This window comes from Hyperolius riggenbachi, chromosome 6 (assembly GCF_040937935.1).
Source record: "Hyperolius riggenbachi isolate aHypRig1 chromosome 6, aHypRig1.pri, whole genome shotgun sequence".
NCBI lineage: Eukaryota > Metazoa > Chordata > Amphibia > Anura > Hyperoliidae > Hyperolius > Hyperolius riggenbachi.
The window spans coordinates 61,428,505-61,455,978 of NC_090651.1; the positions used below are offsets into that span (position 1 = coordinate 61,428,505).

General features: G+C 42.3%; 1 protein-coding gene and 1 long non-coding RNA gene across 13 annotated transcripts in view; one reads left to right on the forward strand and one right to left on the reverse strand.

Moving 5' to 3' along the window:
* The window catches only part of DAB1 (DAB adaptor protein 1), a 996,155-nt gene that overhangs the window by 128,698 nt on the left and 839,983 nt on the right, over positions 1-27,474 (reverse strand). The window lies entirely within an intron of this gene.
* Positions 21,276-27,474, forward strand: part of LOC137520880 (uncharacterized) — a 28,006-nt gene continuing 21,807 nt past the window's right edge. For both annotated transcript variants that reach the window (XR_011021961.1, XR_011021960.1), the window contains exon 1: positions 21,276-21,401. This is a non-coding gene — a long non-coding RNA (uncharacterized lncRNA). The remainder of the gene's footprint in view (positions 21,402-27,474) is intronic.

The following is a 27,474-nucleotide window of genomic DNA, read 5'->3' on the forward strand; positions in this document are numbered from 1 at the left end:
CTCGGCAACATTTTGCATAACTGCGTTCAGTGATTTTGTGGTAATTGCGTTTTACAACTCAACGCAATTGCCCAGAAAATGCTGCATGCAGCGCAATTGGTAGAAATTGCAATTCCACTGTCCCATATGTGCTGCTCCGCTTTGCTAATCGCTGGCGATCTGCAAAAAGCAAAACATGGGCTAAAAGGGCCTGAGTGAAAAGGAGGCCTTCATGTAATTTGGCTTTCTTAAAACAGAAGGTTTTTGCGATGATTCAGCTTAAAGTGAGTAACTGTGGTTTCCCATGATGCATCATTCCTGATTATGCAAAGCCTCTCCTTATGCCCTTGAAAGCATATACTTTCAGGGGCATGAATAGATGATTTGCATATTCAGGATTGATGCATCATGGGAAACCACATTTGCTCACTTATAAAGAGGAACCGTAGTGAAAATAAAATAATGAATACAACTGTTTATCGTTTACAATATTCATTTATAGATTATTTAGTCAGTGTTTGCCCATTGTAAAATATTTCCTGATTTACATTGTAAAATTTATCACAGGTGGTGGCAGATTTAGCCCTGCCAGGTGATCTGTATGTCGATGTTAGTTTCTAAGAGTTCTATACACAGAGGGAGATTCTGCTTGCTTGGCAGTAGGAAAAAGCCATCATTTCCCACAATGCAACTAGGTTCACAGGCAGCAAACTGTCAAGACCTTGGCCATGAAATCACACTGTGGGAAGGGTTTCACCAGGGCAGTTTCTAGGCTAAACTACACCCAGGGCGAGGGTGTAAAAATTGATTAGCAGGAAGTAGAGCGTGTATCAGCGGCTATGCAGAGATCAGCGGCAAGTGATCGACGATTGGAACGGCAGGGAGGTGAGTTGCTCTATACAAGGCTTCCAACTGCGCTAACTCTGGAACAGAGGGGGGGGGGGAGCATGGAGGGCGACCCCGGGGAGAGGAATGGAGGGAGAAGTTGGGCTGCCCTCCCCGCAGCCGCGGCTCCTCCCTCCATCACAGCTCCCCCCTCCATCATGGTGCCACCCCCCCTCCCTCAGGGGGCTGAGGTTCACCACAATATAAGCCATGCAGGCCCACCTGATAATCTATTTGAGAAAACAAAGATTTGTTGTGGGTCAGCTACTGACCGTAATGAAGTTTAATCCTGGGTTAAAGTTACTCCTTAAAGCTGAATTATCACAAATACCTATAAAAAGGCAAAATTATACTTAGCTTTGCATTTTAATAGAGCACTATTTGTTCTTGTTGCCTTTATACCTTCCAGGTGGTTCTGGGTCACCATGAGCTGTCTGGGTATTCCTTAATACTACTACAAAAAGCTAGGATCTCCCATCTTATGTTCCATGCTACCGTATGTTCTGCCCTACTCTGGGGTCCGTCTACCGAACACTGATATTTTGGCATTCAGATCCGGTAGAGTTAAACCACAAAGACGTTTCATATTTTTTATGGTCTACAGAGGTGAGATCACAGAATTGTTACTAGTTCTAAAGCTGTGATGTCCTTCAAAAGTAGAAATAAAAACAGTCTGCTAATGAGTTACAAACAGTGTGTGCATTCATTCCAGGAGCTCTGAAAATAATGGAAAATGTTCTGTATAAAGGAATGAATCAGCTTTTTGTTTGAGGAAAAAAAAATCAAAATGAAACATGGTGCTTCCAAATGTGCATTCTTGCCATGTACTACAATGCACACTGACCTCCTTTAGAATAGGAACTGTAATTTGCAGCTACATTAAAGCTTACCAGAAGTGGCATGTGACATTGATTCACAAAGATTTTCTGTTGAATTATCTCACCTTACTTATTAACTCAAAAAGTTTCTCTCCTTATCTGACTTAACTCATGCTTTATCTCGCTTTATCTAACTTAACTCATGAGTTATCTCTCCTTATTTGACCTCTTGAGGACCACAGGCTTACACCCCCCTAGTGACCGGCCATTTTTTACATGGTTTATTGTGCAGTCATACAACTTAGCACCCAAATGAATTTTACCTCCTTTTCTTCCTCCTAATAAAGCTATTTTCCGGTGGTCTCTGATTGCTGCTGCAATTGTAATTTTTTTTTTTTATTTAAAGAAAAAAAAAAAGAGTGTTTTTTTTTTTTTTAATTTTATGATCCACATCTGAAGAGGAGATAACACTATCCACTGTTTTTACATTCTTAGCTGTGCTGAAAACGATCTCTCTCTGCTTCAAGCATGCACACAGTTCAGAAGAGCTCACTAGAAGATTTTAAAATATAATAAAAGCAGCAATGAATAAAATGCAATGGCAGCTTTCAGAGCAGATAAACTGTACTTTGGAAACTTGTCATTTTGTAAATAGACAATATTACTTGTGCACAAAAGCAAATATGATAACTGAATGGGTAATAGAAAGTAGGAAAACAAAATGTTATTGAATGTTATGTCAGAGTTTTATCCTACTTTAACCCATGAATTATCTCTCCTCATATGTTGATCTCATGAATTATCTCTCATCTGTATCGCTCTACAGTTAAAGGGGTTCTGTGCAAGTTAAAAAGTAAAACAAGCTGACACTTACCTGGGGCTTCTATCAGCCACCTGCAGCGGTAATGTCCCACGCTGTCCTCCTCTGATCACCCGTTCCCCACCGCCGGCACCGGGCATTATTTGTTCGGCTTAGCCGAATAATGCGTGCTCCCGTTCACGTTATCGGGAGCTTACTGCGCAGGTGCAGTACGAAGTTTTCTTGTACTGCACCTGCGCAATAAGCTCTGATGACCCATGTGGAAGCGAGAGCTCGGCCATGCAGCCGCAGTGTAATCACTCGTGTTATTACACGGGGACCGGCGGTGGGGCACGGCGCATCGTGAGAGGACGGCGCGAGACATAACCGCTGCAGGGGGCTGATAGAAGCCCCAGGTAAGTGTCAGCTTGTTTTACTTTTTACTTACACAGAACTCCTTTAAGCTTAAAAATAGGCTAAAAAAGGTGAGAATTAATGAGAAAAGCTTTTTGAATCAACCCCATGATGAGATAAACATAGGTACATAAAGTACAGCTATAGTATGAAAGTACCCTAAGAAATTACCTTAAGTCCCCTTTTCCAGTACAGCAATTTAAAAACGAATGCTAAAATCCATGCAAATGAGCTTGTTGATTTTATCACGTACACCAGCTAGAGTGATGCGGTATTCTGGATGACCTGCACTTACTTCGCTGAGATATGCATGTATGGTGGAGGGCAATAAATGCAAGTGTTGTCTGCAAAACTGCTACAGGCAGCATTTTTTCTTAACACCCACATGCATGAAAACCTACAATGGTTTTCAATGGGCTATCAAATCTAATATACCTAATATACTCGCATATAAGCCTAATTTTTTTGCACAAAAATGTGCTGAAAAGTTATCCCTTCGGTTTATATATGAGTCAGTTGAGCAGAATGGAAGGTGGAGCAGGTTTTGTTACTGTCAGAGAAGCGTAAGGATTTTGCACTAGTGATCATGCTCTTGCCAGCTGGCTCCCTCGTGTGTCCGTGCCCCCCCCCATTCCCAGCAACATGGTGTGCAGAGTGCGCTGCTCAAGACTACCAGTATCCCCTGCCTTATGGGGCACAGTGTGCAAGCAACGTGTCAGCGGTGCAATGATGGGGTATTGTCCTGTGTGGCAATCGCTGTGTTTTATATCTATGATGCCATCCAGTGGCGTCTTGATACACAGCTGTAACACCCTTAGGGCACATGTGGCTATGGGGAGAAGGAATGACTTGTACTGGGGGCACATCTGGCTACTGTGGAGGGAGCTATACTGGGGAAGGGGCTTATACATGAGTCAATCACTTTTTCCTGGTTTCTGGCTTATACGCGGGTCAGCTTATGAGTACATGCAAAAAGGGTGTATGGAAAAAAGGTTGCGGGATATAGATGAAAGTTTATGTTTTTATGTAAAACTATATTTTTCATCTCTATATTATAATCTAAAATCAAGTGCTAAATATGTTGAATTAACGGTAATGAAAACTCAAAATACCGTCTACAACAAAAAAACTATATTTACACAAGTGTGATGACCATGACTACCCCTCCCTTTTCATAATAGTGTGGCCACCATGGTCTCTTCTACCCATAACAAGTGTGGCACAACAACACTGCCTTTGGAGGGAGGATCGTGTATTGGAGAAAACATAAGAAGCTTTGATCCCTACAGATACAGGAACTTCTCCCCCAATACATACCTGTCTGCTCATTTATTTTTCAAAAAAGTTTTAGGAAGTTGGTCTTTCTAGCAAAGTCAGTTTATTGAAAAAATGGCCTCTTAATAGTTGAATACAAATGATAAATTTAAACTAAATCTTTTTTTTTCTCACAGTCAAAAATGCAGTCAAAAACAGAATTGCTTATTTGCATGTTGGCATTTTTCCAAACCCCTATCTATGTTTTTGACATGTTTATATATCTTTAAAAATACTATTTACCGAATTTCACTGACGGTGAACATAGCATGAGTAAAAATAGAAGCCGAAGAAGTTATTTTTTTTCTTGACTTTTTTTCTTTTGTTTGACAGAATCAATTTGGCTTCCTCGTAAGATTCAGCATATTGGAGTCTAGTAATTTATGAAAAAGGCTATTGAGACGCAGCTCAAAAACTGACAAAAGAATATTTAAAGAGTGCAGAGCCAAGTGAATGTCAATCCAGCAACAAAATACAGCTAAATCAATGTATCAAAGGCGACACATTGGAACGGCGTTTTCTCAATGACAATCTCCATTTCTGCAGATTGTATTGGACACAAAGTCATGCAAGTAATAGAGGCTGGAATGAGCCAGAGTCATTTCTCCATCAGTGTTTCTGCATTTCATTTTACAGTCACAGATGTTGACTAGTTCTCTCCTGCTCGCTACGCCAAATGTTCATGTTAATTTGCCAGCACAAGTATTATGCTAAAACTCAAATGAATATGTGATGCATGTCATTCATTAGAACATTATGCACCAATTTGAGATTAACGGTAATATTCAGAATAATTTAGAAGCCATTCTGGAGAATGGAGGTTTAATAAGCTGATAATAGTTCAGACGTTCAAAGAGTCAACTTGGTGTCTGACAGTGACTTACATATGGGCGTATTTACAGCCCGGTGCTGCCCATGAGGCGGGGTGAGGTGGGTTCCTTAGGCGGCAAAAGTGGAGAAGGCCGTGCCCACCTGGCCTTGGGTGGGGGGGGGGGGCGCTAAGCTGGAGGGGTAGCAGCAAGGAAGGGGGGCAGTGGGCACAGCAGCACCTAAGTCCCCCTGGTCTGCGCTCCCCCTCCAACTATTAGCGCACTGTACATTTATCAGGCAACTGACGGGGAAAAGATGACTCACCTCCTTGATGTTGCAGCGCTGTGTTCCACCGCTAGTCACTTCCTGCAATGCCCGCTGCCCCCCTTTCTGGCTTCTACCCCCTCCAGGCTAACTATACTGGGGGAAATTATACTACCTATGAGGGGGGCGGCATCTTCACAATTTTTCCCTAAGGTCTAGAATCGGCCCTGCCTATTTATTAAAGGGTACAGGGGGTTTGAGCCATAAAACTTACCTAATGCTTTTTCTCTCCTTTCCTGTCATACATTATAAATTATCTATTAACTTATTTGCCTTAACAGTTTACCGTTTACTGGGGTTGATTAACAAATTTGTGGTAAAATCAGTGTGTGCAGATGCAATTTTACTGATATATATATATATATATATATATATATATATATATATATATGGGCAGCACGGTGGCGTAGTGGTTAGCTCTCTCGCCTTGCAGCGCTGGGTCCCAGGTTCGAATCCCAGCCAGGGCACTATCTGCAAAGAGTTTGTATGTTCTCTCCGTGTCTGCGTGGGTTTCCTCCGGGCACTCCGGTTTCCTCCCACATTCCAAAAACATATGGATAAGTTAATTGGCTCCCCCTAAAATTGGCCCTAGACTACAGTACTTACACTACATAATATAGACATATGGCAATGGTAGGGATTAGATTGTGAGCTCCTTTGAGGGACAGTTAGTGACAAGATATATATATATACATTGTACAGCGCTGCGTAATATGTCGGCGCTATATAAATACTAAATAATAATAATATATATATGATATATACAGTATATCACCAGGATATTGTGTATCAACTCCAATAAATGGATAAACTGTTAAGATATATAATTTATGAAAGAACGGTAAGAAGAGAAAAACCATAAGATAAGTTGTACGCCTCAAATCCCGTTACATGTTCGCTTTAACCCATCAACATAACGCATGATGCGCACATAGCGCAACTCAAGTTATATAAACAATGTGTGCATTGGTTGTATACCACATGTTATGCTGTTTGTGTTGTCTGCACAACATGAGTTGCGGTATGTGCACAACCTGTGACATTGGTGGGGTTACTATTGGAAAAAAAATTCTGTGTGCTGTCTTGCAGTTTTACTAAGGTTTTGAAAATCAACTACCTTATATTTTTTACGCCATGGATTATCTCAAACTATGTTCTATCTAGATAATTATCTCTCCTTACCTTCTTAGATTGGTGAAAAATAATTAAGTTGAGTTAATGAATGATCCCCATGATGAGACATGTGCATGTAAATTCTCAATCCTACATAAAGCTAACATGTGCTTCTTTTTTTCCACACTGTGAAGGCTAAGAATCCATAGGGTTGAACAATAACCAGTTCCCTACCCTGGTCATTTTCACAGTATAGCTCAGCTCTGATTACTTTGGCTATAACTTTATCAATAATTATCACAACTAAATGATCTATGTATTGTTTTTTTTCAGGACAAATTAGGCTTTTTGTGGCTGATATTTTTTTGTTAAGTAATTACCTTATTTTCTATGCATTTTAAAATGAAAATAAGGAAAAAAGTGAAAAAATACACAATTTATCCACTTTCATACTTTGTAACTTTAATGTAAAGTTTTATTGTACATTAAACCCACACATTTTATTTGTCTAGCCCTTCTGTTTTTTTAAACAGTTCATTTGTTTTGATAATGTATTAGATGTACTAATTAAGTAATGTATACAATCTGCTACTGTCTGCTCCTGGAATGTGTAAAATACACATTCCAGGAGCAGACAGTAGCAGATTGTATACATTACTTAATTGGTACATGTAATACATTATCAAAACAAATGAGCTGTTTAAAAAAACAGGAGGGCTAGACAAATCTAAACAAAAACTTGTTCACTAATTTAGGCTGGTTTCACAGTGGGACGTTACAGGCGTTACTCAGTAACGCTGTGCCATAACAGAACGTACTGCATGCAGTACTTTATAAGCGGCAGAGCCGCGTTAGACTGCTTGCACATGCGTTGTAATGTTGGGGAGGAGCGGAGAGCGGCCAAGCACATGGCTAATTAATATTCACTGCACTCAGTGACGTGCAGTGTTTACTTCCTGGAGCGGCCGCTCTGTGCGGCGATTGGCCGGGCGGGACCACGTGATGCTGCATGCGTCCAAGAGTGCGCATCACGGACGCCAGAGTGAGCTGTACAACGCGGCTCACTCTGACGTCCACATTAGAGAGCACCAGGCGTTCCGTTAGGGGCACGTTGTGCGACCATAACGTCCCCTAAAACGCAACATCCTGGTGTGAAACCAGCCTAAATCTGCTATTGAATTCCCTGGGAGGAGAAGAGGGGTTTGCTGTCATTACTTTACAACTGTGTAGTGATGTTATCCGGTCAGAGATAAATAAACAGTGTTATCTAAGATTTTGTAGGGAGAAGAGTGCAGAGACTTAAAGTGAACCAAGCATTATTTTTAACACCCAGGGCAGTTCTATAGCAAATTAAAAATGCATTCTAAAAATGTGGTTTATTATTAAAAAAAACTTTCATTTTACCTCATTTTTTTTACATCTAAGGGTTAAATTAGCCACTTTTTCCATCCGTAAAGGACCTGCTGAGCAGGAGATGGTGGAAGACAGATAAGAAATCACCTCATTAGACTTAATTGACCACAAACAAACCCCCATTGTACTTCAAACAGAAAACATCAGTTACAGTTGAAGAATTTCACACCTAGCCTGGATAATAGCAGTTGTAAAAAAGCAGGGGAGTGAGCTTCTGAACAATGGCAGCCCTTGCAGCTATTTGAAGCCAGGAGCTGCTTGGATCTCTTCAAGGCTCGTACACACGTCTGATGAAAGGCAATGACGGGTCCGTCGTCACCTCCCGCTGGGCGGGTTTTCAGCAGACAGTACAGCGTGTGTACAGTCTGTCGGCGGACTGAACAGTCTTATCAGTCCGCCGACAGACTGTACACATGCTGTACTGTCTGCTGAAAACCCGCCCAGCAGGAGGTGACGACGGACCCGTCATTGCCTTTCATCAGACGTGTGTACGAGCCTTTATATTCACGTCATAGTGACAGCAAGTGGTTAACTTGCACGCACAGAGCATCTCCTGTTGGTCGGGAGACGGTTAGACGACGAAACCGTTGTGTAATTACATTGTACAGCGCTGTTATCAGTGTGACACGGCTAGTGGGGCACTAGAGAGTGATTGGATCTCATAGGCTGAGGCCTATGACAGCCAATCGCTGTGATTGGTCGGCTGGGGAGAGGGAGGGAGGGAAGAAACAAAAAATAGGCATATTTATTAATAAGTAAAAACGAAAAATATTTGCAAAAAAAAATAAAAATAAACACTTGGGCGATCAGACCCCACCAAAAGAGAGCTCTGTTGGTGGGGAGAAAAGGGGGGGGTCACTTGTATGCTGTGTTGTGCGGCCCTGCAGCTTGGCCTTAAAAAATGGACTGGTCTTTAGGGGGGTTTAAGCTCATGGTCCTCAATAGGTTAATGAATCAACCCCCATTGCTCTAAATTACAGTTTCTCTGCAATCTGAATGTACCGTAACTTTAAAAGATAACTAATTAGAGGTCATAGAACTCATACGGCTGAGAAACCCTTGTGATGGCAGGAACAAACCACTGCCATCCGCTTTTTTGGTGCTAGACGAGTAAACATACTGTTGCAATGATTTATGGAGCTGACCAGAGGAAAGTAATCAAACAATACAATTTGTGAGCAACCAGTGCCACCTTTTCATAAGCTGGAAAAATAACATATGCTAACACAGTTGAAACTGAAGAATGATTTCATTACAATAGTAAATGTGAGTTCAAAGCCATAGCAAGTAGCACTAGTTCAGGAGAGAGATTTTTTAAACTGTTTTTTAACAGGTATATGGGCACTGTGAGGGAAAAATAATAGTTGTTGGCTTTTTTCTTATATGCACTGCCTTTTGCTTAAAGAGACTCTGTAACAAATGTTTCAGCCTTAGTTGTTCTATCCTATAAGTTCCTATGCCTGTTCTAATCTGCTTTGGCTTACTGCAGTCTTTCCTAACTGCACTGTCTCTGTAATAAATCAATGTATCTTTCCTCTGTCCTGTTTGTCGGGCTAAGGCTTGATTGTGTGGGATGTGCAGGGCTGCTTGTGATTGGTAGAAGCGATACACACCCTCTGCAGGCCCCCTGCACACTCTGAATGACTCACACACTATGCTTAGCTGAGCCTATTAGAGGCTGGTTAGTTTGTTTGTAAACACTGCCTAAAACTGTTAATTACAAGCCAGGATTGCAGCAGAGAGTGGCAGAAACAGCACAGAGGGGCACAGGAGAAAATAATGAATAGAATGGTATGCTTTTTATTGTAAGAATATTAGAGTACAGATTCTCTTTAATACTATGAGCTCTGGTGTCAGTACAGAGATGATATACATTTTCTCGGAAGTGAACAGTTGCGGAAGAGCCATAATAACTATATTCAGACACATTTTTTTTTATCACTGGAGACATAAAAAGTCACAAGAGATGCTCTAAACTTCACTGCTATGTTACAGTCAGAGAATACAATATCAGCCCTGGTGGGCCGTATCAAAGAAGTATGCAGCAAGCCCCATGTTTATTGAAGAACTGCAGTGGGTAGTCAGTAAAAGGCCTTGTTACAACTCTCAGCATGTGCAGACAACAAGCTCAGCTACTGCTGTAAGACAGCTGAAGCTGATTCGTTGCATAAAGGAGCTATTGGAGTGCTAAAACTACAACAAAGCAGAACAACAGTCCAGGCAGCAGAAATATTTTGAACCAAAAACAGACTGCCAAGAAAAGGAACCTTTTAGTTGCCTGTCCCCACGGCTTGGATAATCTTGGCTCTGTGGACTTGTGACTCCTCAGTGCTTGCTGACCTACAGAAACCTTGCATTGTGTACTCCTATACTTATTGGTCAGACTTAAATAGCCAAACAAATCAGTAGAACCGCACTCCTATCAGGAGTGGTTGCTGGTGCTGGATACCATAGGCAGACAACATGTTTTTTGTCAGCCTATGCTACTTTTCATAGGTTTCTTGCTGTCTGTGGGTTACTTGCGCATAAACATAGGCACAGGAGTGCATACCTATGAGCGCAGGTTTATGTGCGTGCGTAAGTTGGTGTTTGTGTGTACATACTTTCTGGGTTTGCTTGTGCGGTTGCATGTGGAATTACATACACGCCCGTTGCGTAACACAATACGTGACTTGGAGAACTAAACCAGTGCCGTAGTATTGCAGCTTGTTTGTGAGTTCTCCTGTGATTGATCTGCCTGTTCCTGTTATACTGATCCTGGCCAGTCTGATAACCCGCTCTGTTGCTGACCTTGGGTTGCGTACGACTATCCGTTCTGTTGCCGACCCATGCCTATCTGACTACCTGCTCTGTTGCCAACCCATGCCTATCTGACTACCTGCTCTATTGCTAACTCGTGCCTGTCTGACTACCTGCTCTGTTGCTAACCCGTGCCTGTCTGACTACCCGCACTGTTGCAGAACTGCATGTGCGAAAATCTACCTGGTTACTGACTTCTGCCTGCTTGACTATCTGAATTGCCTGCAATTCTATCTTCTAACAACTGTGGAAGCGCTGAGGAGTCAGTCTGGTCACGCGCTGTGACGTCATGCCGACTGTCTCCCTATCACTCCTGCCCCTTGTCTCCCACTGGTCATGTTTCAACTCCAGGGCCTGGGGGTGGTAAGTCGCAGGGAAAGCCGTCTTCAACATAGTGGCTGCACCCACTCCAGGTACGCAGTTATTCTTGTGGCACTAGGACTCCCCAAATCAGACTTCATCATGGCCTTGAATTAGAGGGAAGCCTGGCTGGGGCTGTGTAGCATCTTCTATCCCAATGTAAGCGGTAGACTTTCTACTCCACTAGTGGGTGCTGTTTGGTTCTCTCATGCCTTGCATCCTTTACTCTCTTCTGGCCTACATTAGAGCTGCAGGTGCAGTACTGTGACATATTGGCTACATTTGTTATAAGAACATCTTGGTTTTTAATCCATAAATTTACATCCATATTTTGTTCAAAACTACATAGGTTTGTTTAAAAAAAAAAAAAAAAAAAAACTTTATTAGAGTATTAAAACGTAAGGAGACCCAAGTTGCTGTTTGCCTAGGCCCCGTTTCACCAAAAGCAATCATCGGTGGCGAGGTCCTTTACTGACCGCCTTCTGTACTTTTTCAGTGAACTCAGCGCATGCTGTCTGCTTGCTTTAATGATTATACCAGCCAGGGCTCATATTATCTTCTCTGTAACACAGAAAGCAAGCTTAGCACACCTGTTGTGACTTTTTCTGCCTGCAGGGATAAAAAAACAGGAGCTGGAACACCGTTATTAACTAAAAATGAAAATTTCTTTTTTAGGAGCAAAAAAAAGACTAGGGTGGCAATTAATCTAGGGGGGAAAGGAAGGGACAAAAATAAGGAAAGTAATTACGTTGATAAAAGCTATAGTGTACTCATATAAATAAAAATGTGAACTTCACACAAACAGCTATTTCTAAACCCAGCATCCTTTAGATGTTAGTATAAGTCCTCTTTCCCACGGACGGCCGCATTGTGCACATACCAGCATGGGGTAGTTCTTCATGGTGGTTATTTCATGAAGCAATGTGAATGACATGCTTCAGGGGGGCAGCAATTAAAGGGTTTGCAAGAGGCAGTTCCCTCACCAAATGTCGCCCTCCTCGCACTCCCCCTCCCTAGAGCGCAGTGCTGCTACACTCACCTGCTCTCAGTGTTCCAGCAATGGGATCTCCATCTGCCCTTGTATCCATGGCTATAGCAGTGCCTCATGTGACCTATTACGTGATGCCAGGTCACATGAGGTGCTGCTGTAGTCAGAGAGGAAGAAGGACTTCACGTGTGGCTGGTGATCCCATCGCTACTACAGCTGGGAGCGGGTGAGTGGTGAGGCACCACTGCAGCACATACCCAGCATCCTGGGGATCAGTTGCTGCGTGTCAGGAGGGAGGAGATGCTGTCTTGGAGGAAGCAGATGGAGGTAAGGGTAGTGCCAGTGCCTGCAATGCACAACCCAATGTGTCTCTCCTCTCCAGCCTTGCACACACACATTAGGAGGTGCATGGACTGCTTATTGGGCAGTTCAGCCTCCTGGCTTCTGACTACGAGTGACTCTCAGCTGCAACTGCATGCAACAGAGTGGCAGCATTTAGTTACCACGCGTGGCATTGTTTGACACACAGTGGTGTTACTTGGCAGAAAAAAAAGCCATGGCTATGGCTGTGTTCATATTTAACTCCTTAGGAGGTCGGTTTTCCAATGCCCATGTTGAGCAATAGCGAACACCCAGCCGATGCATGAAAACAGATCACAAGGCAAAAAAACACCGTCATTTATAGTTACCTCTTTGAAGGCCATCAAAAGACAGGTTCTCTTTAAAATCAGGCTTTCAGCAGCTTCGGTCCCATTATACTTCCAGGTTCTGCACAACACTACTAAAATGTTTTCAAAACAACAGTTCGCTTGATGGGGCAACAAGTGTGAGTCTAACTTACTGAACTCTAGAAGAACTTGAAAAGTTCCCAATAAGCAATGTTTTTTTTCTGAATAATTCTAAATTTCGAACCAATAATGAGACTAATTTATATGTGTGTGAAGGCACGCACACACTGTATACAGTTGAATAATGTGCGATCACAGTATGGGGGTGTCCGGTCTGACGAGATCAAGATGGAACTCCAGTGACCAGAAAGAGAAAAAAACACAGAGAAAACAGACCAGGAGATCCAATAGTGTAGTATTTTCACAATAAAACTATTCCTCAAAAATACTACTTACAAACATGGGTTGGGAATTAAGCAAACACTGTTTTGAGCATGTGGAGAAATCAGTCTCCACTCAGAAAATCCTCTTCCGGATTTGGGTGGCATCACAATCCAAAACTGTCCACTGGAACCACTGATTATTGGCTGCAGGGATGACCCCTAAGAGGGGAGCTAGACTATGCAAGGTGGGAGGAGGTGCCCTAATGTGAGTGTCAGAAGACAATGTTGGTGTTAGTAAGGAACAATCTTACCTCAGTGTGGAGGTTAAAGAGTAAATTGGTGTCACACTCGTGTCCAATAAATGTACTCTTTAACCTCCACATTGAGGTAAGATTGTTCCTTACTAACACCAACATTGTCTTCTGACACTCACATTTGGGCACCACCACCCAGCCAGGATAATCTGCGACCATATTGTAGGTCATTCCTAAATTTTGTTGATTGGGACAGCAGAATTGTTTTCATCCATTGTGACTGAATTTCTGGTGGACTGTTTCAGTTACAATCAATAATTCTCATTCATTCGCAAATTTGATGCAATAATTCATATAAAACTGTACCATTAAGGGCCACCTTGACATTTCAAGAAATTCTTCTTTCTGCAATACAGCTGGGTTGAGACAAATTATAGCCTGCTGACTGGCCAGTGAGGGAGCCTTAATAGGCAATTTGACTGCTCTGCTCTTTCCTCCAATCAGGAAGCGTCTAGTGCTCCCGCCACACTCTTACATTAGAGCCTGATTCTCTCACAGCGCTAGCGCTTTGGTTTTCAGCCAGATTTGGCCATTTATACAAACGTTTTTGTAAAAATAAACTTAATGATTATGAATTAAGGAATACACGATTGGATTAAAGGGCAGTCCTTTATATCTGCTCAGGTTTCTTCATTTCAAGAATAAATATGCTCATAGTCAGTCAGATGTGTGCTCTTCTCATCTTGACAGCTTTGGGAAATCTAAAACGGAAACGTTCCGGAATAAAATACTTCGGATGAGATTTCTCTGTATGTTAATGTATAGAGTGAATATTTACCGTCACATAATTGGCAGTTAGGAGCCGTTTCACTGTGAGGAAATGTCATTATTACTATGCAAAAATGTTAATTTCCCCCACAAGAAAGAAAGTGCCACAATTTGCTGCTCCCGAATGACTGGCAATTGCAGTCCTGCCGCTCAACCTTGTACAATGAAGATTTAAACAGTGAGATTGGCTGCTACACCAGAGCACTTCTACACCATGCGATAAGGTGGAAGTGACTGGGGGGGGGGGGGGGGGGATCAGTTTCATTTGCAATTCTAACAGGTCCAAACAGGATTAGATAAATGGTGCGCGCACGCACACACGCCTGCGCACGCACACATGCACACACACACACCCTTGTTATGGGACAACACTGAAGATATGACACTTTGATACAATGTAAAGTAGTCAGTGCACAGCTTACATAATGGTGTAAATTGGCTGTCCCAACAACATACTTTAACATACAGTCATTGATGTCTTAACCACTGGTGACAAAAGTGAGTACACCCTGAAGTAAAGAATGTCAAAATTCTGCCCAATTACACATTTTCCCTCCTCTAGGTCATGTTACTTATTAGTGTTACTTGGGCTCCTCAAGTGTGAATAGGGAGCAGGCAGAGAGCACCTCATGGCAGAGAGCTCTACATTAAGATGACCTAAGCAATAAGAAGATTGTCAACCCCCTGAAACTGTATTCAGTACAGGTGTCGCCATGGTCGACCAAAGAGGGCAAGTGCATGTGCTCGGCGTCATATCCAGAGGTTGTCTTTTTCAAGTAGACATATGAGTGCTGGCAGCATTGGGGTATCTTTTGACACCAAGGTTTGTCTTTCCCCATACCAGTTGTGCATTGCAAGGGGAGAGCGACTCTACCCCAACAAACCATCATGTTGTAGCACACAAGCTCTTAGGATTACTGGCTTATTGGGGTTCTAGTAATGAGTGACAAAGGTGTACAGTGCCAACAACAACGCAAATAATGCAATGTTTACATAAGCACACCAGTTCTGGCTAGTTTTATCTAGCAATTTAGCAGAACCTGTCTGTTTGCCAGTACTGCAAAACGCAGTCATTAAACTACACTACACTTGCTGTAATACTTTACCTCTCCATAATGTCAAAATATGTCTTCAGGATCCCTCTCCAACATCCCACTGCCTATCAGCGTATTACTATAAGTCTTTTGCATTCCGTAGAGGTTGTCTTTAAGGTTGCTTGAAGAATCTTGTCATGTTGATTGAAGCACCAGCCCTCTATTGTCTTGGCAGCTTGCTTGGAGTCTTCAGATATGTTGGCATCCCACCTTTATCGTTTTGTATCCTTAGGACACAACTTATGCAATCCTGTCAGCTGTGCCTGATTTATACACATACCAGGATGGTGCAGAATCTTTAGTGACACCAGGAAATTCAAGTGCACTACACTTTACTCCTGGTGTATCCAACAGATGAAACTCCATATTGATCTCACAGCTGTGACTCCACCTGCTTCAAACGTGAGATGAACTGCATTTCATACACCAGAGCACCGATAGTCTTATGTTTCAGGCAATGGGGGCAAGGGGGGTGTATGAAGATGTAAACACCTAAGCCCTGGACACACATTTCCATTTTATAATTACATCGTAGTGACAAAACAAGACACTTTCACACATAGTCCAATCTAATTCCAGGACGTAGACTTTTCACACATTTCCGACATTCTTCTTCTGACATGTGACACTGTCGCCCTCCTCGTTTCTTGTTCCTGTTATAATTATCTTTTCCCGTTGATGTGGGCTCTTTCATGGCCACTATGACATTTCCATAGCAGAGCCTTGTTAATGCGAATATACATTCATGTGTGTATAAATTACATCAAGCTATGCATTAACTATTACAACCTCAGCTGCCTAATAATTGGATTCTCTCTGCGCAAGATGAATGGGCCTTCCTCCATTCCCTGTGATGTGGAAAATACATGCAGATAAGAACAATGAGAATTAATAAGAAGATGTGCGCGGGAGATGAAGGCGAGTGCTTTGCAGTGTTTATAACTAAAATTCTGTATCATAATTAAAACCTAACTCTAAATGCAGTTCTGTATACACCAAATAATAGCTCAGCAAACTAAAGGCCCAAATGTCACTTTTTTTGCGACAGAAGAAGCTTTAGAAGTTCAAGGACCACCGTCATGAAAAAGTGAAAAATTTAAAATGCACAGATACTAAATATACATTTCTCCGATAGTAAATTGCACTATAAATTACTTTCTTCCTATATTGCTGTCACTCACATCAGGTAGTATAAAGCTGGTAGTTCTGTCAGGCTTTGGACTAATCTATTTCCTCATGGGGATAATTGGACTAAGAAATAGGAGAATTATTTTTAATGCTATTCTGTGGGCAAGCAAGAAGGAGATGCTGTCTTGGAGGAAGTAGAGGGAGGTAAGCATACTACCAGGGCCTGCAATGAACATCCCAATGTGTCTCTCCTCTCTGGTCCGTCTTTGCACACACACATGGTGGGTGGGGGGGGTGTCCTCACAATGTTTTTCTTCAGGTGGCAAAAACTCTAGAGCCAGCCCCTTGTGTGATGACATACTTTGTGGTTTGTTTCAGGGTTATATGGTCCACTGGTACATGTTTAACATAAGTGTTCACTTTATGACACCACGATTATAATCCTCGCCCAAACCTAATCCTTCCACGTTTTGAGTGCTGGATCTTAATTCGTAGCCCCAAACCACATCTTTATCTTAAGTAGAAAAAGCTGGCACTGCTGCCACTGTGTTCCTCTGGAGTCATCCCGAGATGAGTTCTTCTACAGACGAGTTTAAAGTGACCTAATTTCAAAGTTTGAAGACAGAAGAATTTCTTGTCCGATCTTACGAGACATGCAGCAGGAAATGTTCAACATTGCATGAAGTAGGACAGATCCTAGCCAAATCCTTATTTTGGCATGGTGCGCATCGCTTGTCCCAGCAAATTCTACATCGTACACATAATTCCCATAAAGCCACGCTTCTAGCTGATATTTACTCGCCTGTAGGCTTCATTTCAAAAGCCCAGTTCTGGACATGGCCCTAAGCATTCATTAGTAAGCTTCAGATCTAAGTAGGTCACACAAGTCATTTTTTTGTAATTTAAAGTGAACCCAAGGTGAAAATAAATTGATGAGATAAACAATTGCATTTATGCTCCTACTCCCGAAAATGACTTTTTTTTTTTTTTAAGATATCCCATGGTTTTATTTTATATTTAAACATTTACAAAATAGATTGAATGTTTTGAATGTTTAGTTCTCTGCTCAGTGGCAGCCTATAAAGTGTCCCTGAGTAAAAATACATGAACTATTGACCTTTTTTTCTCATCTCCCCCTGCCCTCAGAAGTTGTATTCTGCCAGGAAGACTTTTATGGCTGTAATTTGCTTAAGAGGAACTATCACGAAACTCTTAACATTTAAAACACATACAAATAAGAAGTACATTTCTCCCAGAGTAAAATGAGCCATAAATTACTTTTCTCCTATGTTGTTGTCACTTACAATAGGTAGTAGAAATCTGACATTACCGACTGATTTTGGACTAACCCATCTTCTCATAGGGGAGTTCTCAGGGTTTTCTTTATTTTTAAAAGTACTTAGTAAATGGCAGTGGCTCCATCCAACTGCCAAAATCGTGTACAGTGAGCAGGGAGGCTGGCCAGCATCATTGTATAAATCATTTTCAGGGAGTGTCTTTATAAATAATAAAGGAATCTTCTATGGAGAAGAATTCTAAGAATCTTCTATGGAGAGATGGACTAGCCCAAAATCTGTAATATCTGATTTCTACAACCTACTGTAAGTGTCAGCAAGGTAGGAGAGAAGTACCGTAATTTATGGCTCATTTTACTTTGCAAGAAATTTACTTCTTATTTGTATGTGTTTTAAATTTTAAGATGTTTGCGACAGTTCCTCTTTATCAGTGAAACGACAGTTTATAGGAATGTGGAAATTCCTTAGGATAGGAGGGGGCGATCTGGCCACAAATGATCCGGTCGAGTCAGGCAGCTCCAAAAACGTTCCACAGTAGCATGTAAAAAACAAAGAAAGAAGGGCACTCTGAAACTTCCAGTAAAGAACAACAATAAAGCTGCTAGGACAGCTCTCACCTATGTCAGATGCGGCTGGTAATCCGTACGCAGCCGAGGAACGCTTGTCGTCGCGTCTGCTCAATGACGAGCGGCACACTGGTGTACTACAGTGCAGGTCTAAGCTGAATACCCGGAAGTGACGTCATCCACAGTCCGTGGAGCCGGAGGAGATCACGGAAAGCCCTGTACCCGGCTGTTACAAGCGGGACACAAGCGTTCCTCGGCTGCGTACGGATTACCAGCCGCATCTGATATAGGTGAGAGCTGTCCTAGCAGCTTTATTGTTGTTCTTTACTGGATGTTTCAGAGTGCCCCTCTTTCTTTATCAGTGATGTTTACTATATTCCCGCCAAGGTACCGACAAGACAGAAGCGGTCACTTCCATGCCTAGAAATTAATTCTTCCAGGCAGCAGAATAAAACAAGTAAAACAGCCTAATTGTTAATATGTTTTGCGCTCTACATATACCTATTTATCTCATCATGTCACGTAACCTTGGATACACTTTAATGTTAGGATTTAAAGTGGTAGCCTTGGCAGATATATTAAAACACTGTTTTTGGTCCCTAATCTGCAACCACTCAGACAACTGCTACAATATTTATTAAGTTGTCCCCACTCGACAGAAGCTTACCAGAACTATCCTACTCCTATAATGCATTACAAACAATGACACGTTCAAATGATGCTACTCTGGATTTGTGGGGCTGTTCTCTACTTCAGTCTCCTCCTCCTCTATTTCCACTGGCAATCAGTCAGAGAAGGAGGGAATGGGGATGGTGCAGTACAAGTTGCCGGGTGGTGTTCAATTCACTGTGGATGTCTAATACAGTGAAACTGAAACCAGCAATCAAATTAAGTTAACACAGGTGCTTCAGCTACTGATGAGTATACACAGTAGTGTAACTACAAATCACTGGGCCCCCTGTGAAACTTTGGATGAGGCTCCCCATCCCTTTGCTTTCTGCACAGGTAAACTGAGAACCAATGTTATTCAATTGGCTAGTGCACACTTGAATGTGTTTTTCCCAAACAGATAAAAACAAACAGCAGTGAAGCACTTTTCTCTATCAGTTACATTAGCTTCTGTGATAAAGTTTGCATGTTTTCACACAGACACACATGGTTTTCAAAAAATGCATACCGAAAAACGCACACAGGAAACTGACAGAGTAGTGTGCTGCCAGCCTTGACTTATTACACTGACTCTGTCCATCTCTGATGGAGCAGAACTGGCTCTACAGATTTCTCAGCATCACTACTGTACACAATAATTTGGGAGGGGGGGGGGGGGGGGGTTGGGGGCAGGGCTTTGTACACAAGAGCCTGCTGCACACTGAATAGGGACTGTCTACAAATCTTTGTCTGCAAAACTTTGTATGATTCGTTATCAGTGGCTGAGCCGATGCAGTCATAAGAACAATTGTGCTGAGAGCAGAATTTTTTTTTCTCTCCGTGCCCTCGGTTGTCAGTCTCTCAGGACGGGAACTTCTGGTCCCCCCTGCAGCTGCATTCCTTGCAGGGTCTGTTGATACGCTCCTGAGTATAAATGATAACTGATCATTGCATCTGCCACCCAGATGCTTAATCATTATGTATGAGCTGCAGCAGAAAGATGAACTACCCAAATACTGCAAGTTGTGGAGGCTGGATTAAAAAGGGCAGGGAATGGCACTGTTGCAACCATATAGAAATATGACATAATAATAAAACACAACTTTTATTACAGTTTACACAGCAACAGCCAAATTCTGCGTTACTTAACGTTCTCTCTCTGTATTTATCCAGTTTCCACAAGCAATCTGTCAGAGAAGGAGGGAAAGGGCACGGTGGGGAATAGGCTGCCATGTGATGCTTGGCCCAGGCAAACCAAACGGCAGCTTGGGGCCTTACCAGTCACAGGACCTCCTATGCTGTCAGACCACCCTGTCTGTGACTTGTATGGTCGCTCCTGCATCCCTGTCACTTATATGGTGGCCACACACGATACAATAAAATGATCCGATTTTACAGCAATTCGATAAAAACAATCGGATCTCCCGAAAGAATCGAAAGCTTTTTTTTCATTCGACTGAAAAATCCGATTGGATTTCCAGTTTTCTTCAACTTTTATTGATCCGGAATGCCAGATGTTTTTCTTCAATCCTTCTAAAGATTGTATGGTGTGTGTTAGATTGTCAATTCATTAATATACACACCCTAGCAATTTTGTCAGAGTTTCCAATCATTTTTATCATAATTGAGGAAAAATTGAACATACATGTGTGGTACGTTGGTCATATTTTTGAAATGTTACAATCAGTCAGAAAAATTGATTGCAATTCTTAAATTGAACAGATATTTAAAAAAATTGTATGGTGTGTGGCCACCTATGCACAGACCTCAGATCAGCGGCAACATGAACAGAGGGGAGAGCGGCCATGTGACCATGGAGTATACTTCAGAAGCTGAGGTAATTGCCATTTCCTGTATCTGAGGAGTGCTGCACTGTTACTATGCAGTGCTCTCCTCTCTTCAGGTTGCTGCTAATCTGCAGGTCTATAATCGTTGGGGATGGGGAGGTAACAACCTATACTGGAGAGCTAACTATTTTTTTTTTTGGGGGGGGGGGGCACCTTTGGATACATACACTTAGAGTAGGGGTCTCTGACTGGGAAGGTGGGCCAACAAATGATGTGCTGCTTAGGGCCACAAAAACCATAGCAGCACCCCTGAGCTTAGCCTGATTTGCTGATCGATAACTACAGGACTGCATCTTTTCCCAGAATGCATTATTCTGGCTAGGGCTATGCCAGGACTGAAGAAGCCATCAGTCAGAAATCAGTTACTTTGGGGGACCCAAAACAGAAGGTGGCATTTCTGATCCTGTGCCATGCTACTGAATTGTATGCATTAACTGTTGTGATAAAAGTATGCACTCATGGACCCACCAAATAATTACTGGTACCTAGCTGATGCAATAAATGCTTTCCATATGTCCAGCCTACAAATCTCTGTTTTTTTCAGCTCAGCTGCAGTAAAAATCTGTAGTTGAGTGGATTCTATGAAATTCAGCACCAGGGACAGCAGTGCATATGCGGATGTGAAGGTCAAGGAAAAGTCTCTATGCAGTATGAGTTTCAGCACTACTTACAAGGTGAATGAAAAACTCCCACACACTTTCCATTCCATTTCCCTCTCTGAGACACACGCAGGACTTCTGCTAATGCAAATCCACATCCGAATCCCCCTACCGTGCCAATACACAGCTATGGGGCTTCAGAGGCGATGTATGCGGAAAACTGCAACAGGCTGCATTTTTTCCCTGCATGCAAATCAGAAGCAGCTTATTATTTTCAACAGGCTGTAATTCCACATATGTGATGGTGCAATATCTATAGCTTGCATGCAAATGTCATGATAATGGTATGCATTTTAGAACTAAGCTAAAGCAGGTTCTGTGCTAAAGCACTAAATACAAGGCTTGTTTTCTGCAAACACCCTCTGATATTTGGCCTGAAGAAGTGACCGGTTTACGCTCACAAAACCCATTGCTTAGTGCAAATAAACTCAATTTCTAATACTTGTTGTCATCTCTGAGGTAAGCACCACCTTTTTGTTCTATAGTAAGGATTTTAATGTTTTTTATCCAGGTGGCTGGATAGTGTAATGGTTAAGGGCTCTGCCTCCGACACAGGAGACCAGGGTTCATATCTTAGCTCTTCCTGTTCAGTAAGCCAGCACCTATTCAGTAGGAAACCTTGGGCAAGACTCTCTAACACTACTACTGCCTATAGAGCAAACTGTGTGGTTAGTACCACAGGGCAGAAGGCGTACATTCAAGTACCTCTGCCTACGTCCTCAATTATGTACAACACAACTGCATTTTGAGACATTTTTATTTGTAGAAAGTATAGAAAAGGAATTTATTCTTAAAAGAATTACTACTGTGTGCATCAATTTGCAACTTAAAGACACAGAAGTGCCACTACTTATTAGAAATGTTCACTGGAGAGTTAAGAATAAAGCAAGCGTGAACCAGTGTTTGCTGCAGGCAAGTCTACTCATTTTCCATTAATTGAGAGGATAGAAAAAAGTTGAACTGACTAATCAGTTATTTAATTCTCAAAATACTTAAAGAGGAACTGTCGGGAAAATCTTAAAATTGAAAACACATACAAATAAGAAGTTCATTTCTTCCAGAGTAAAATGAGCCATAAATTACATTTCTCCTATGTTGCTGTCACTTACAGTAAGTATTAGAAATCTGACATTACCGACAGGTTTTGGGCTAGTCCATCTCTCCATAGGGGATTTTCAGCATGGCCTTTATTCTTTATGAAGACATTCCCTGAAAAAGATTTATACAAAGATGCTGGCCAGCCTCCCTGCTCACTGCACACTTTTTTTGGCAGTTAGATGGAGCAACTGCCATTCACCAAGTGCTTTTAAAAATAAAGAAAACCCTGAGAACCCCCCCCCCTCCCCATGAGAAGATGGGCTAGTCCAAAACCTGTCGGTAATGTCAGATTTCTACTAATTACTGTAAGTGACAGCAACATAGGAGAAAAGTAATTTATGGTTCATTTTACTCTGGAAGAAACACACTTATTTGTATATGTTTACATGTATTTAAAATAGTAAGATTTTCGCGACAGAGATCCTTTAAAGCTGAACAATGAATTCCACCAGTTGTATATTGAAGAAAATAATTTATATGTAACGTTGTCATAACTCCATCAGTCCTGTGCAACAGATCTCTCAGTCCTGAGAGGTGCACTGTGGCACAGTGTCTTCCAATCTGAACTTCCTTACAGGAGAAAGGCATACAGTGGTGACTCACCAGTGTGCTGCTGCTCTGCATTCAGTATTACCTGCCTGTGTCTGCCAAGTTACCAAAGAGAAAGGTGTAGGCAGACTACAGGCTTTACAATCTAAAACCATCTGATTCACAGGACTAGTTGGATAGAGTATCAGGTAGTTGTCTAAACATTATTTTTTCTGTCTAGTCAATCCTGTGATTGTAAATAAACTCAGAACATCCCTCCTGCTCTAAGAGATAAGCCACATGCTGATTCAGGTGGCTTCATGGTAGGGCTATGGCTGGACTTAACGTGCAGTTTCCTGGGCACTCTAGTAAATGCAGATAATTGATGGTTAAGGGCTCTGCCTCTGACACAGGAGACCAGGGTTCGAATCTCGGCTCTGCCTGTTCAGTAAGCCAGCACCTATTCAGTAGGAGACCTTAGGCAAGTCTCCCTAACACTGCCTATAGAGCGTGTCCTTGTGGCTGCAGCTCTGGCGCTTTGAGTCCGCCAGGAGAAAAGCGTGATATACATGTTATTTGTCTTGTCTAGATAATTGAGGACACACTGATTGGACAGTGAAGAGTTGCAGCACACTGATGACTCATCACAATGGTCTGTTTTCCTGCTAGGAAGATTGGCAGTACAACCCCCCCCCCCCAGCAGGGGTGTACCAATAGCCACAGCAGACAAAGCAACTGCTATGGTACCCTGGAGAAAAGTGAGGCCCAGATGGTGCTTACTGTGTTCGTTATTAACTTTGCTTTGTTGCTCCACCTTCTGACTTTGTGTCAGTGCTCATTGACTATACACAGTGTGCACTGCATTGCATGAGAATGTAAATTGACCAAATTCCTATTCATAGGGTAGGGGCAGGTAGCATTGCTCAAGAATGCCTAGATATGATGGCACCACAGAAATTTTGCTATGGGGCCCTATAATGTCGAATTACCCCCATGCTTCCCACTGTGAGAGCTGCTGTACAGAGAATTATAGTGCACAGATTAGAATACCTGTATTTATACCAGCTGGATAGAAAATAATAACATAAAATGTATAATTACCTAAACTACAATTTTTATATATATTTGCTTAGAGTTCCTGTTTAATGAAAAGGAAAATGACCCATTGCCATTAATAGAGGAAACAGATAATATCATGTAGGAGTATCTATTTAATTACTATTATATGAGTAGGTTACCACTGTGAGAACCATTACATGTCAAATACAGTAATTATTTGCCATTATTAACTAATTTATAGCTCATAAAATGTCAGTTACACAAGAGACATTAATGATCAAATAGAAAATAATTGTGCATACATAATAAATTGGATTGTGTGGATTTTTATATCTACTAAGGCAGTGTTTCTCAAACCTGTCTTCGTGACTCCCCAACGGGGCATGTTTTGCAGGCAGCCTCGCCAATGCACAGGCGGGGTAATTAGTGTCTCAGCTAGGTGGATTCCATGTAGCTGAGACACTAATTACCCCGCCTGAGCACAGGTGAGGCTGCCTGCAAAACATGCACCGTTGGGGAGTCATGAGGACAGGTTTGAGAAACACTGCACTAAGGCAAAGGATGCAGTGATGCTGGCTTAGCTAATGCCTCGTGTCTGATGGGTGGGGATCGATGGTGGGCAGAGAACTGCAGAGTCACAGTCGCATTGAAATGAATAAGGAATATTATGCATTTTCTCAGTGCGCATCTCACGCGTATGTGTAAAAAAAGGTGTGTGTGCATTTGGGCACTGGGTATTGCCATTATTTGAATATCGCCTTCGGGCCCAGAAATTGTGCTATTATTTCCATTGCTTTCTAACATCATGTTCCTACTCTATCCCCTAACACCACCTCCTTACTTATACAAACCCTTCCTACCTATGCATAACACAAACCCCCTTGCCTGTTGCATAACCCTAACCCTCCTTACATATGCCTAACACTAACCCTCCCCACCTATGCCTAACACTAACACTCCCTACCTATACCCATTACTAACCCTCCCTACCTGAACCTAACACTAATTCTCCCTACCTATGCCCAACACTAACCCTCCCTACCTATGTCCAACACTAACCCTCCCTACACCTTTCACTAACTGTTCCTACCTAAACCTAACAATAACCCTCCCTACCTATGTCCAACACTAACCCTCCCTACACCTTACACTAACTCTTCCTACCTAAACCTAAAGGTGGCCACACACTATACAATTTTTTAAATATCTGTTCAATTTAAGAATTGCAATACATTTTTCTGACTGATTGTAACATTTCAAAAATATGACCAATGTACCACACCTATGTTTAATTTTTTCCTCAATTATGATAAATCTGATTGGAAACTCAGAGAAAATTGCTAGGTTGTGTATATTAATAAATTAACAATCTAACACACACCATACAATCTATAGTAGAAATTGAAGAGACATATCTGGCATTTCGGATCGATTTAAATAGAAAAAAACGGGAAATCCGATCGGATTTTTCGAATGAAAAAAAAGCTTTCGATTTTTTCGAGCGATACGATCGTTTTAAACGAAATACTGTAAAATCGGATCATTTTATTGTATCGTGTGTGGCCACCTTAACACTAACCCTCCCTACCTAAAGCTAACACTAACCCTCCCTACCTATGTCCAACACTAACCCTCCCTACCTATGTCCAACACTAACCCTCCCTACACCTTTCACTAACTGTTCCTACCTAAACCTAACAATATCCCTCCCTACCTATGTCCAACACTAACCCTCCCTACACCTTTCACTAACTGTTTCTACCTAAACCTAACACTAACCCTCCCTACCTATGTCCAACACTAACCCTCCCTACACCTTACACTAACTGTTCCTACCGATGCCTAACACTAACCCTTCCTACCTACAGCTTACACCAACCCTCTCCATCTATGCCTAACACTAATCCTCCCTACCTACACCTATCACCAATCCTCCTTACCTATGCCCAACACTAACCCCACATATCTACAACCTAACGCTAACCAGCCCTACCTATGCCCAACACTAATCTTCCCTACCTACACCTAACACTAACCCTCCCTACCAATGTCCAACACTAACCTTCCCTACCTATGTCCAACACTAACCTTCCCTACCTACACCTAACACTAACCCTCCCTACCTATGTCCAACACTAACCTCCCCTACCTACACCTAACACTAACCTTCCCTACCTACACCGAACACAAAACATCTCTATCTACACCTAAAATGAACCATCCCAGCCTACACCTAATACAGCCCCCCACCTAACACTAACCCTTCCTACTTACACCTAACACTAGCCCTCCCTACCTACACCAAACGCTAACGCTCCATACTTACACTTAACACTAACCCTCCCTACCTACACCTAACACTAAACCTACATACCTATGCCCTACACTAACCCTCCCTACCTACACCTAACACTAAACCTCCATACCTACATCTAACTCAAAAGCCCATATGCCAAACACCAACTCTCCCCATTTACAACTAACACTACTAACACTAACCCTCCCCTATTCCACTTCTTATGCTAAACCCCTCCCCCCACCTACACCTAACACTACAGTAACCGCCCCCCCCCCCCCCCCACACACACACACACAAAACTACTCCTAACACTAATCTCCCCCATTCCTATGCCTAACAGTAACATTATTATTATTATTATTGATTTATATAAGGCCAGCATCTTCCATGGCACTGTACAACAGCATACATGGTATAAGTGGGCGGGGCGAGGTGGACCACGGGACGCCGGGCGGCAACACGATCCTCCGCAAGCCATGCGGGAAGGGGAGACCGGAGCAGCCAGCTAAAATCAGCGCAAGTGAGGTGACGCACGTACAGCGTCGGGCTAGTGGACTTCTGTGAGCCCCGAGTATAACTCCCTCGGAAAAGGACTGATTTAAAGGCAGCAAGGTCGTGAGTAAAACGAGCATTGGCAGACACACACTGTTTGTATAGCCTGGAAGCCCATGGAATAGATGGAAGTCTGAGGGACTGCAATTTATCTGGAGTTGAGTTTTCCTTTGGCCAGGGGCTGGAAATTAAGTAAGGGAATACTGGGGAGATTGGAAGCAGCTTGTTTAGATATACCTCCATTGAAGACAACAACATACCTTAACAGTAAATAAAGGGGATGAACTGAGAACTAGTTCAGTGATCCCATCAGGTAGCTTCTGAGTGGCAGTGCACTGTCAAGCTGTGTGTGAGTGAGGAGGCCTCGTGGTGTGCGCCGGGTGGAGGGCCCACAATTGTCCAATAATGATTGAGTAACCGATTGGTTTGCATAGGCTGCGGCTGGGTGACCAATTCGGCAACATACCATCATGAGGACAGTGGGTGAAAAATGATACAAGCTCACATGGTCCAGATTGGTTTTAGGATTTTTAACATGTTGGGAACCTTGTT